The sequence below is a fragment of the Vanessa atalanta genome, chromosome 23, assembly GCF_905147765.1.
Source record: "Vanessa atalanta chromosome 23, ilVanAtal1.2, whole genome shotgun sequence".
NCBI classification, from domain to species: Eukaryota; Metazoa; Arthropoda; class Insecta; order Lepidoptera; family Nymphalidae; genus Vanessa; species Vanessa atalanta.
The window spans coordinates 2,254,998-2,269,222 of record NC_061893.1 but is presented as its reverse complement, the minus strand read 5'-3'; the positions used below and the strand labels follow the sequence as shown (position 1 = coordinate 2,269,222).

The window sequence follows — 14,225 nt, the reverse complement described above, 5'->3', positions numbered from 1 at the left end:
GTTTCTTTATAGCTCTGCACATACAGGATAATATATATAATACTGTATCTGGTTCGTAGTAATAAATTTGTAACGACTTTAATTCTGTTTCTATGAAACATTAAATAACGTCTGAATGTAATAATCCGTGTTTGTTTTTGTTGGTTATTACATATGAAAATAAATATGCCCCAGTTATTACAGTTTTAATCATTTTAAATAAAGTTTAGTTGGATCTTATTGTAACCTTGTAAAAATATTCTTTGAATGTGCTCGAAGGTAAAACTTTTTATCACTGACGCAAAAACTGTTCGGAAAATATACTTACTACGATATACTTCTGTAAATATTTGCATAACGATTATTACTATTAAGTCCTGATATAAATATTTACAAATATGAATTAAAATTGTTATTGTATAAATGTTGACCGCGTGGAATGGTGGCAAGAATGCTAGCAGCATTTCCCCGTTGAATCGCAATTCCGATCCTCTGGGAAAAAAGACGAACCAGTCCTCCTGTCACCAGTGAAGGCAATAAGGCGAGGTGTAATACTTTTAATAAATGAAGTTGTATTAAATATCAGTGTTTCTCTAGTATATTATGCATTTATACATGTGAACCTTCCTCTTGAATCACTCAGTCTTTAAAAAATACATAGTTTTAAAGATCGAAGTATACAAAGGGCAAGACAGATAACGGGAAGCGACTTTGTTATATACTATCTAGTGATACCAAGAAGTATATGAGAATATTAAATAAACGCTCTATGCAAGTAGTATATATGTATATTTAATGTTGAAAATCTCTTAGAATACTGCGATTTTCATATGAAATTTTGTATCAGAGTCCATTCAAGGCTGTTCTAGATTAGTTTCAACATATACGTAGACAAAGCGTTCATGTATTTTGCGGCTCAGCTTTGTGAACGAGCAAAGGACGCAAATAGACATTAGCGCCTAAGATAAATTCACCATTCCTTTCATCGGTCCTTTCATCCAGTGCAAGTAATATCTGGTCTACGACGTTGTTAACTTGGTAAGCCCTACGGCTTTGTGTAATTCGTTCTGGAATTCGTTAACCAGTCACTCATCGCGTATCTACCAGCAGTATGTTGGGTTTCGATTTAAACGGCGAATATATATAACGGTAACCGTATAACTAGACAGATGGGGCATAACAACAGGTGGTGGTGACCACTTACCAAAAGCTGGTCAATTTGCTAGTATGCCTACAAATAAATAATGGAATCTAAGTGCGTAAATGTATGTTTTTTAAATTGCGCTATGTTACTCATAACTCATAACAAAGCACAATAAAATAGCTGATAGTTGGCGCTGAAATTACTGATAATTATAATTTATTAGTACTTGTACAGACGGTTCCGCACTATGTCACACACATGCTTATTTCCGTACGAAGCTTTAATTCATTGCTGACATATTTTGTATTAGCTTAGATTTAAAATCATGTGCGGTTATGAAATACTTTCCATTGAGCAGTCTCAGTTATCAATTCTTACTTTAGTTTAAAACAAACACACATACTTGGTGGTAGGACTTTGTGCAAGCCGGTCTGGGTAAGTACCAAACAGCAGTACTCAGTATTGTTATGTTCCGGTTTGAAGGGTGAGTGAGCCAGTGTAAGTACAGGCACAAGGGACTTAACATCTTAGTTCCCGAGGTTGGTGGCGAATTGGTGATGTAAGGAATGGTTCACATTTCTTACAGCGCCATTGTCTATGGGCGGTTACCACTTACCATCAGGTGACCTATATGCTCGTCCGCCTACCGATATCTTAAAAAAAACATACACAAATTTATTTCAAGGTAAACTATATCAATATTGTAAATAAAATAGTAATACAATAAATAAATATAGGACAACATCACATACATTACTCTGATCCTTATGTAAGTAGCTAAAGCACTTGTGTTATGGAAATCAGAAGTAACGACGGTACCACAAACACCCAGACCCAGGACAATATAGAAAACTAATGAACCTTTTCTACATCGACCCGGCCGGGAATCGAACCCGGGACCTCGGAGTGGCGTACCCATGAAAACCGGTGTACTCACTACTCGACCACGGAGGTCGTCTAATATAAATAGATTCGTTTTACAATCAGTGTTTTGCATCAGTAGAACAGGGGAAATGAGAATATGTTCAGAAGAGATAAAGGCGACTTGCACGCTGAATGAAAAAAACTACATGATCACAGGAGTCAACGCTTCCTCAGCAAGGATAGGACCGATACACGCTGCACACTTACAGCGTCTGCCGGCGGAAACGAAGTTCCCGGCTTGAGACATCTCGTGAACGGATGTGACGACCGTTGTGAGTTTTTTCGCAAGGGGTATCTTTAAGATATCATCTCTCTGAGGCGGTATGTGGGCTCCCATTTTCGTGGCTGAGTCACAGTTCTTGGTCTCTCAACCTGAGATACTGTCAAGGTCAGTTTGGCAAACAGTAATATAAATATTACCGATTATAAATATACTTGTGTGTCTTTTTACATATAACGATTGCCGAGATGGCCCAATGGCTAGAACGCGTGCATCTTAACCAATGATTTCGGGTTCAAACCCAGGCAGGCACCACTGAAATTTCATGTGCTTAATTTGTGTTTATAATTCATCTCGTGCTCGGCGGTGAAGGAAAACATCGTGAGGAAACCTGCATGTGTCTAATTTCAACGAAATTCTGCCACATGTGTATTCCGCCAAACCGCATTGGAGCAGCGTGGTGGAATATGCTCAAAACTTTCTCCTCAAAGGGAGAGGAGGCCTTTATCCCAGCAGTGGGACATTTACGGGCTGCTAATGCTAATGCTAATACATATAACGAAGGGTTGAGTATTCATTCGTTATCAGACATATTTATTTCCAAAAATATAAGTCTCGTCGTTTTTGTTCGTATCTTTTTTCTTAATGTTCAATCAATCCCTGACACATTTCGATTCCTTTCTTTTTAACGTAATACTGACGTTGCCAGCATGTACGATAAAAATAAATAAATCAAATTGTAAATAAACTTTTTTATGCTTCGACATATATAAATATTTTGTACGTGTGTTACTAAACTCCTAAATGGTTGAAATTCTTTATGTGGGTTTGAATGGGATTGTGTACAATGGTTCCGAACCGAAGTTACGGACGGACAGATACAGAATAATTATCATTAAAATAGTTGTTTATGAGTTCCGGGTTTCCGCATGCAATATTGTTAATTTTAATGTTGTTCGATAAAATTCTCAATTTGACGCTTGGATGTTTCACTGTATCTATTTCATTTACTTTATTTTATATTCATATTATATATATATTGGTGTAGCTTAATATTAAAAACGAATACGACGAATACGATTACGACGTAAAATATCGAGTCACTTGAATAAAGTTAATTTTATATTTATCTTCATTTACATATAACAAACATAACACAGTTGACAAATTTAAAACAATTTACGTCAATTTAAAATGTACGGCAGTACTGCTATATGATATACATACATAATAACTAATAAGAATAGAGAAATAATTGCGAATATGATGATATAAAATAAGTAAAAAGTCGGATTGGCAAAATAGGATTTTGTTATTTCGCTTTGCACTTAAACATTGAGCTGTGATTTAGTATTCAATTACACAAAGCCAGCAAGTCCTTATTAAACGAAAGAGGTTCGACTACTATCAAAAACAGATAATATTATAATAAAATAGTAGGCGGAATCGGGAAGACCTTTGTCCTTTTTTCGATAAGTCGAAACAATTTAACCAAAGACAATACGCGACTTACATTCATAGTCCGAATGATATTTCTTGCCCCTAATGCGTGAGCGAAATATGAAAAATTAGGATTTTTTTCAGTCAGTCAGTTCAGTAGACGCGTGACAAGCGCCGAGTGCGGACGTGTTAGAACTTAACGCTCAACGAACCAAAGTTTCCCGCGCGAAAGTTTCCGATCCATTGCTGAACAAAGTGACTCAATATAATTTTATGACCGTGTTAAAGGAGTGTTTTAAATACGTTTTTATTAGTGCTCCCGTGTTCCGTGATTAAAACTTGCTTGGCCGAATTTTTTGATGCACGTAAGTTATTTTAATAATTTAATTTACTTTAATGTTATAATTAAGTCGTTTTGAACTCGAAACCTACAAAATGAGACGTGCATCTTTTTTAATTACATCATAACTTCTAAAACGGCCGTTGAGAAAATGAATGGCATACAGAATTTATTGATATGTGTTTTCGAGATTTTAATTAAATTATAGCAATGTTTGTGTCACTTAAGATGTAAAATGTTTGTTATTGATGATCATTTAGACAGAAATAAAAAATAATAATGATTAAGTAGGTGGCCTGGTTTAGCAAAACACAATAATTATCAAAAAAACAAAGTCGCAATTGTCTATGCGAGAAAAGCGTTTCGAACTTTTGAATTAAATGTATGTATAATTGATATCATCCTTATATAAATATATAATAATATTTTTTGTACCTCAAATAAAAAAAAAAAAAAGTTTAATTATTTATTGCGCTGAAAATTGAAGACTATTAGACAAAGACAATTAAAAAGATATTTTAGTCTTGCTATATTTATGATACCAATGCTGCCGACACAAACATAAGTCTTAATATGTCTCATGTTTATAATGGTCACTTAAATAAATACAGCTATTATCTTTTTAGTATCAGAAACAGCAATTTATTGTTTCTCAACCATAACAGTCTAAGTGACCCCTCATAAGTCTTCATTGAGATGAGAATAAATGTAGGGGAACAGTTTTATTGCATAGATTAAGGAATAAACTACAATTTACATATGAGATATTCAATCTATATTTCACATTAATATTTTTTTTTTTCTGATCGAGCATGTGCCTAATTATTTTTTTAATCTGTACATATTGAATTATGTATTTATTTAAGTCTGTGTTGTTATTTTCGATGTCATGCAAATACGACTATAAATATTAAAAAAAAAAAAAACAGTAACTCTTGTGGGACAATGTCTATGGTTTCTTATATAAGAATATAAATAATTAAATAATTAATTTATAGATTATAGTATGCCTTAGGAATGAAACAATTGCCGCTGGCTATTTCTAAAATTGAAAATTATTGAATCTTTTGCTGTTTCTTGAGGTTTTTTTTCTTTTCCAAGCCTTAAAATCTACCACTATATTTTTATTTTTAATGTAAATAAACAAGTTCAGTGTTGAATTTAAATAAAAATAATCGCATAGAAAATGATAAAATTTCGTAAATAAGCTTTGATAGAATATACACGTAGCGTGTATTTATTTTATTCAAGTATTATTCTGTAACAATGTATTCAGAAAAAATGTCCCTGGCGGTAATTTGAGAGGTTTTTTTTTCGAGAATTTATCCGTCAAATGAATTAATTTTAACCTTTTGGTCGTAACCGTATTTTATATTTGTAAATGAATAACAAAAACATTGCATAGGAAATATATACTCTTATTCGCTGGCCTCATATAAATATTTATTTTACATTTTATTAAAGAAATAAATCCCTAAGCGTGATTGCAGTGGCACATATCGTCTGGTCCAACTATCGTCTAACTATCGACTCGCATCCAAAAACGAAATAATCATCAAAATCGGTCCAGCCGTTCATTAACAGAAAAATTATATATATATATATATATATGTATATAAGCTAAGCTACAGTGTAACATAGTATTCGTTCTATTTGTAACACAGCTATAATCTGTATTTATTTTAAATTCAAAAATTAAAATGAACGTTTCCGTTCTGTAACTTCGGAGATAATACAGGAAAACAGAGCAACGCAAAAATACATATAGAATTGCGGAGTTTTACCAAGAAAAGAGGTTTGGTTACAGTGAATCGATTGATATTGGTTACATAACATAACATAAGCAGCCCGTAAATGTCCCACTGCTGGGATAAAGGCCTCCTCTCCCTTTGAGGAGAAGGTTTGGAGCATATTCCACCACGCTGCTCCAATGCGGGTTGGCGGAATACACATGTGGCTGAACTTCGTTGAAATTAGACACATGCAGGTTTCCTCACGATGTTTTCCTTCACCGCCGAGCACGAGATGAATTATAAACACAAATTAAGCACATGAAATTTCAGTGGTGCCTGCCTGGGTTTGAACCCGAAATCATCGGTTAAGATGCACGCGTTCTAACCACTGGGCCATCTCGGCTATTGATATTGATATTGGTTATATGAGTTAAATCACTATATATTTTAGAAGAATGACAGGCAACTGTTATGCTGTCTAAACTTACATACTAAGATTATAAAGAGGTAAAATTTGTTTGTTTGTGTAAAGGGTAATCTCCGGAACTAAGGAGCCAATCCTAAAAACGTCTTCGCTATACGGTATAAATAATATGATATATATTTTTTTATTAATAAGTTTCGTGAGAAGTCTAAACAGGACGCTAGTTTATAAGAGTCGCGAAGGTATTTTAAAACGAGCTATCGTGGTTACTACGTTTTTGTAGAATAGTACAAAGGTTATCGTATTCTTTTCTATTCTGAAGTCGGGAAACATTAAACGTGCATATTTACTATATATAGTAGCTTTAAGATAGAGGTCAATAACCTTTTCGTAGTCAAGGACTAAACGAGAAAAATATGTCCATTTTGGAATGATTTTTTATATAAAAATATATATATATATATATTTAGAAAAATGTACAAATATATTAATTATATAAATTTTAACTTTGTAACCGTTGTCAAATATGAACAAAATTAATAGCCTTTATAATAAACGGTCGTTGATTTTTTGTCTTGACAGTAGATAAGTAACTGTAATTCTAATGAAATATGTTGTAATTTTTGTTCTAAGTTTAATATTTTTTTATTGTTCAAATGTTTTTTTAATTATAGTTTAAATATTTTTTTTATATAATTTTTTCGCTGCTTACCTTGTCTGTAATGTGTACAGTTTCGGTGGTCTAGTAGTCGTATAGTAGTGCATAAAAAGGCGCACTTCCCGTGGTCCTGGGTTGAATTCCCAGGTCGAGCCGATAAAAAGTTATTGGGTTTTTCTATCGAAAAATTCTTAGTGATAGCCGGAATCATGAACACACATATGGCTGTTGGTCTTGCGCCTGAACTCTTTCTGGCCGTGTTGGAATGGACGTCCCGTCGGATTATGAGAGTGCTCAGATTATATACTAATGTTTTACAAACAACGAGCTGCTGCTGCTGCTTCTGTAGTAAAAGTATCGTAAACAATAAATTTAATAAATATTGTTATTTATTAAAACCAATTCAGGAGTTTATCGCGACATGGCCATATTAAGCTGAGAAACAATTTAAAAACAATACGTTTATTGCCTTTGCCTCTACATCAATGTCCCACGGGACCAATATTAAAAAAAAAACATATATTTATTTATAAAGGAAGGCAAATGGGTGGGTAAACGGGTCACGTGGTGGCAATTGATTTTCACCATCCATTGACATTGTCCTTGAGAGTAATGTCAACCATTCCTTCTTATCCTCAACAATCGAAAATATGTTATACAAATAATGTAGATCTATACTGGCTCACTAAAAATTAAACTGGTACACTATGCTCTTTCTTTTTGGTGTTAAAATAAAACATAAAGGGGTGAGATATCCAAGGCAGATACACACAAAGCCATACAACCATATTGATTGTACGCGTGAATCTTAACCGAAGTTCGGGCGTTTTGTTTTCTATATGTTTACACTTATAATTCATATTGTGAGTTTGTTTCTGTTGGAAATTTTGACATTTGTATAATAATTATGGAGAGGTGGATGACCTAATAAAACATCGCCTTAACGAGAGAGAAGACCTTTACTCAGACAAACATACTATTTTAGGATATTCTACCTGTCTACCCGTCTTGGTTTCACGTTGGTAGAATAATCTATATGACTTTTATATTGAGGGAGTAAGCTCATCAAACGACCAAAGCTTTATCATAATCGGCTCAATGGACAATAAACACAAAACATTTGTAACGTAAAATAAAATAAAAATATTTGTATTTCCTGTTTACAAATTCTCCCTCTTTAATCATAAACTAACTTTTATCAAATGTCTGACGGCAAGGAAATCTCACCGGACTATGAATACATCATAACATGGTATTGTAACATTGTTGACTAACCTATTCCTAGGCTGTAAATAAAAAAAAACTCGAAAAGAATTCTATTTTTTGTAATTGCCAATTAATGGTAACATATTTCAAGCTCTGTAGCCTATGCCATGTGACATTTGTGGTAATTCGGATACACGACCCTAAATAAATGCCATAAATATTCAAAACAAAGTTACGACTCTATTTATATAATATATTAATATTTTAATACGGCCGTTGTATATTTTAAGTGTCAAGGACATATTGCGTGATGTTATTAAAATTCGCGATGGTCACGGATTTTGTAATATTACAAAATATTCTTTACAACATAAAACTATGTTATTTATGGATTAGGTTCATTAATTACATTATTCACGTAAATGGGTAAACAAGTACGAGTAATTTTATATTAATGATATCAGATGTCCGAAAATACATAACAGCGCGATTTTTAAGACATTTTCTGCCTCGCACAACCACTCTGTGGAACCAGCTTTCGCCGGCGGTTTTTCCGAACCGATACGACTTGGGAACCTTCTAGAAAAGAAAGTACTCCTTCCTTGAAGGCCGGCAACCCCTTTGCAAGCCCACTGGTGTTGCAGATGTCCATGGGCGATGGTCCACCTATCACATAAAAACATCTTAAATTATTCCAGTGCAGTGGTTAACGCTTTTGTTTGAGAATGACCATGGTACCTCAGTACTTTATTTACAAGGGAAGGTTCCCTTACAATTTTTTAAGCATGTATCAGAAAAAAATTACCCCATGTGTAACCAACTCTCATGTGAGCCGAGTTGAATTAAGCTTCGTCTTTCCGTAAGTCTTCGCATTAAATGAAGAATGGACATCATCTAAATTACTTTTCTGCTTTTAGTTCTAGTTATTGTAACAATACTATAATGTATATCTCGTGGAAAGGAAGAAAGGCTAAAGCGCCAACATGGTATTTTTGGGAAATGAGGCTTACTAACTTAATTTTAAACCTCATTTCCCAGAAGTAGTTCTTTTTCAATGACGATATACATTATAATACAGTTATAATATTTAAAACAAAAATGAACACCCCTATCGTTTCTTTTTATTGAAACTCTGTGTTAAAGTTACCGATATCTCGGACTTTATTCTACATAAAAGTTTTACTGGTGTATAATATAGAGTAGGTATATAAGATAGAGTTTTTGATTTGTTTTTTTATATTGTAGAGGGCTGAGATGACCCAGTGGATAGAACGCGAACACAAAGGGCAAGCACCATTGTTTTCATGTGCTTGCCCTTTGTGTTTATAATTCGTCTCGTGCTCGGCAGTGAAGGAAAACATCGTGAGAAAATTGCATGATGTGAATGAGAATCTGCCACATGTATCCACTAACCACTATTGGAGCATCGTGGTGATTTAGTTTGCAAACCTTCTAAATGGGAGAGGAGGCCTTAGATCAGCAGTAGGTCAATAACTATTACTTTACTCGTATATTGTATGTATATTGGTCGTTACATATATATAGAGGGTCTTTATATAAATTTTTATAATATTTAAGTTGGTAGTTAAGAATATATTAAATAGAAACCTCATATAACCGTATTTTAGAAATAATATAATATGATATTCCATTTATCAAATATCAGGATATTTTTGTCTTCATATTTATTTTACTGCATAATTTACCACTGCTATAAGGGTATCATCAGACTGGCGATTTCGTAGATGCGCGTTTTGCGTGTCGAACGTGGCTCGGATGAAAATTTCGCTCCATAAACTTTTTGTACCTAAGTAAACGTCTTTGTGATAATATCAACGCCTTATTTCCTTGTGTTTCTATTGTTTACTATTATTGATAAAACGTGTTTGAGATCGACTGTTAACAGCTGTTATGAAATCTTGCTATCTATAAATAAATTGATAGCAGATGTTCAAGTAACATTACTAAATTAGTTGCTGCCCGCGGCTTTGCTCGCGTTTTAGGGTTCGGTCGTTAGGTGTTAGGCTTGAAGTTCAAGCTTGTTTTATAATAAATTGCATCATTCGGTTTAGTGGTCTGGTCGTGTAAGAGCGACAGCCAGACAAACAGTTAGACATACGGAGTTACTTTAGCATTTAAAATATTAGTGTAGATTAATTATATTATTCACTACAAGATTAAACGGATGACAGAAGTGCTTAGAACTAGAATTCGTTGATATTCTGCCAGAATTATAAAAAAGAGTAAGATATGTGTTTTTTACCGGATCTTCTCAGTTAAATCTACATTCTGTACCGGTTCTAGCTTGACGTTACATGTAATGACCTAAATGAATTTTTAAAATGTTTGATTAAAGTATATGTCGCACAAATAATGCTGCGACAATAGTGCAAAAGCTTTTCCCGTTAATCAAGTGTGTAAAAAAACGCACTGCTTGAGTTTTTTAAATAGATAACAAATTACTCCCTTACTTGATGTCGTTTAATTATAATTAATAAAAATACAAAAATCTTGTATAGTATATCTATGTTTTTATTTGATTTACTATTTTTTTAATTTTCCTAAGGAAACGCTTTATCGATTATCTCGAACGGTATACGTTCACAAGTCGCTAGTGTGATAACGCTTTTATAGTTGAACCATTTTGGACGCACCAGTTGTGCGTGATTGTACCAAATTATGCCCGTTATTTCTTCTTGTTTTGGAAAAAATAAGTTTAAAATATAATGTGCAAGCATCCGAATACAAGTAATTATTTTGAATGTACTTTAATATTTATTTTAGTTTAGTAGTTACCAGATATGCCCTTACATTGGCAATATATAATAAAATAATAAATATTTAGTGTCAAACATGATTATCTTACTATGCTAGAATAAAAGGAAATCGACGGGAAATTTTTATTCGCTCAACTCGGAAAGCAAAACTGGAACTTAATGATATACAGATTAGTCAGTCACGAAGTATGTTTTACAGAATAGTACATATTGCTTTTTTGTAGTTGGAATTCGTTGAATTTGAAAATAAATGTAAGAGTTTATTTGAGTTTCATTACTTATTGGTAATATTACAAACAAAATACATGTTTGGGTGAAATCTTGCAACAACATTTTTAAGCCGTTTTCACTCAATTGGGCTGAAATTTTGAACGCCATTCTAGTTACGATAAATTCTACGAAACTAAATTGGCTTCATTATATGAACTATGTTTGTTTTTGATTCTTTTCACCCATCAAAAATTTATAAAAATAATTATATGAGTGATTTGTTTATGTTCTCTTTCTATTTTTTTTATTGTATATGTAGGCAGACGGGCAAATAGGCCACCTGATGGTAAGTAGTCTCCAACGCCCATAAACTTTAGATCTATAAGATGTATTATACATTACTTAAATCTTCTATGTGTCACCAAACTTGGGAACTAAGCTGAGATTTCTTGTACCTATAGTTGGCTTGGCTTGTACATTGGCTCACTCACCCTTCAACCCCGTCGTGGAATACACCGCCAAACAGCGATACGATAGGTGATGGCTGTTATTTACCCAGACGGGCTTGCAAAAACAACTACGACCAAGTAAAAAAGTTTGCTTAATAAATACAGCCATCGATAAAGTAACTCCTTTTTTATTTTAATTTAAAATGTGAGCTGCATACATACTACGCACTATACAATTCCAACATTCAAAGAATCAAATTAGATAAATCTTTCGTAGCATTAATACAGTTGTCCCCTGCTAGGATGTGCGGCGATTGCACTGACCGCTTACTATAAATCTACACGGCCAATTTATACTGCGACTTGTTCTAGTCGACAGTTTCTTCTCCTATATTGAATTGTCATGCAAAGTTATTTGTTTATAGCGATAAAATATACGTAAGGATTTACAAAAGGAGTATTAGCAACATATAACCCTCCAATAGATATTCCAGGTAAAAATATGTTAATAATGTGGATGTTAAGGGATGCCCGGCTATATATTATGTATTATTTGAGAATAATTTAATTACAATGAAATAATTGTTATTAAAAACAATATGAAAAGTGAAGTCTACAATAGAAAGAGACAGAGAGAATGAGATACAGAGCCTGGTAATGGAATGGAAAGGTAGCCTGGAGAGGGCATAAATCTTTTTCTTCACGTGAAGATTTCTACCAGTCCACTCTACAAAAAGTAAATATATAAAAACATTTTTGTTACTAAAATTAGTATATTTTTATTACATTATAATTATTGGCGGTGCGGTGCTATGACGTCATAACGTTTGGTTACGTCATAGCATATGAATCCATCGGACCAGAAGGCGAGCCAATAGATGTTCCATATAAAAAATGTTATTTGTGCGTGTGCTTGTTTGTTTTGAAGCACTTGATCCAGAGTTTAATTTAAATGTTGTTTTAATATCAAGAGAGTTCTTGTGATGAATAAGTAAATATCGTTTATTGCTTGCGAAACTTTTCGGACCTTCAGTTTAACCCATTGAGATGTCCTGCGTATTACAAATTCATGAGTTTTAAATGTTTTAGGGTTCCTTAATTGTAATTAAAATAGACCATAATACAATCACTTTCCTATCTGTCAACACTTTGCTCGATTCTGTTGTATTTTGTTTTTTTTCGGAATTTAAACTAGTTAATGGGTTATCTAAAATTATTAGATTATCTTCGACACCAGAGTATAATAAAACACTTCTTTCCATCGTCAATTCGCTAACCAGTAACCATGCGAGCTAATATTGTGTTCAATATGGTGTCACTGGTTCTCTCACCATTGATAACATAGTGTATAGTAATACGAAGTGTTTTGTGATGAAATAGAATTTGTTGGCTGGTAAACCTAAACAAGCCTCTACTATATTATGATGAGAGTGTTAAATAGTAAATCATCATATTATATTTTCCTTTGTCACACAAAACTTAAAAAAAAACTGTATGTAGGGTAATCAATACGAAAATTGTCATACGTGTGGTTTTTGTTCTAAGGCAACTCAAAAAACAATTATTTGTTCTATTACAGAAGACTCAAAAGAAAGCAGAACAGATGGTCAGTAAATATCAGTCATTACCTTATATTATTTATACGGAACCCATGTGCGTCATTTCGATATCTAAATTAAAATGTCGAAAACATTTTCAATTATTTTATTTAGAAACTTTAAGGGTTAGAAAATTGGTTAAAATAGACAAAACGTGAATATTAACGAGTTCGTTGACCTTGTTTAAAATTTAAACGCCCAACAAAGGGGTGAACCTACCAAAAATATAATAGGATACTGACATTTTGTCCTGTAAACTTCGCTGTAAAATTATTATTCATCACGTCCAGGCCTCTGGGAAGTGGTAATGGACTGACCCCAAATTGAGATCCGTTGAATCTAGAATATTTTTGATAAACTGAGACTTAAACGAGTTAGGTTCTGCATATTTTTGTACTAATATCAATGTAACGCGATATCACTGAGAACACGAGTAGATTGGTAAAAGTCCACCTCCGTGGTCGAGTAGTGTGTATACCGGTTTTCATGGGTACGCCACTCTGAGGTCCCGGGTTCGATTCCCGGCCGAGTCGATGTAGAGAAAGTTCATTAATTTTCTATGTTGTCTTGGGTCTGGGTGTTTGTAGTACCGTCGTTACTTCTGATTTTCCATAACACAAGTGCTTTAGCTACTTATATTGGGATCAGAGTAATGTATGTGATGTTGTCCAATATTTATAAAATTGTAATTTTGTGTTGAGTAAGTTATTGTTGTTTTTTTACCAAAAAGGATTAAGGACACTAGAACTATGTCTTCTACATACTCGTTCTTGGTCAGAGAAACGAACCGAGAACATTTCAAATATGAATTCAGCTAAAACATTACTTCTTAAATTATTAACTTACTCACGTACGTCGCGACGAAGTTAAACTTACATTTGTGAAGCTCCCATAGACCAACAAGTAGTATTTTTAACACATACGTATATAAAATATTAAAATGGATTTTAATCGCAACTCTATAGAATGTTCAAGTGAGAGAAGTTAGACCTTACGTCAGAAATGTTTAATTAAATTCTATTTTGAAGAAAATGATCTCGAGTAAAACCTGAGCAATATTAAAATATAAAAAATCTAAAGTTTTTTTTATTTTTAGTAGGTCCTTACCTATTTTTTTATGTTA

General features: G+C 33.2%; 1 protein-coding gene across 3 annotated transcripts in view; it reads left to right on the top strand.

The window, feature by feature from the left end:
- The first annotated feature begins 3,877 nt into the window (after nt 1-3,877).
- The window catches only part of LOC125073175 (thyrotropin-releasing hormone receptor), a 98,829-nt gene continuing 88,481 nt past the window's right edge, over nt 3,878-14,225 (top strand). For all 3 annotated transcript variants that reach the window (XM_047683896.1, XM_047683897.1, XM_047683899.1), the window contains exon 1: nt 3,878-4,072. The gene's annotated coding sequence lies outside the window, so the exon portion shown is untranslated. The remainder of the gene's footprint in view (nt 4,073-14,225) is intronic.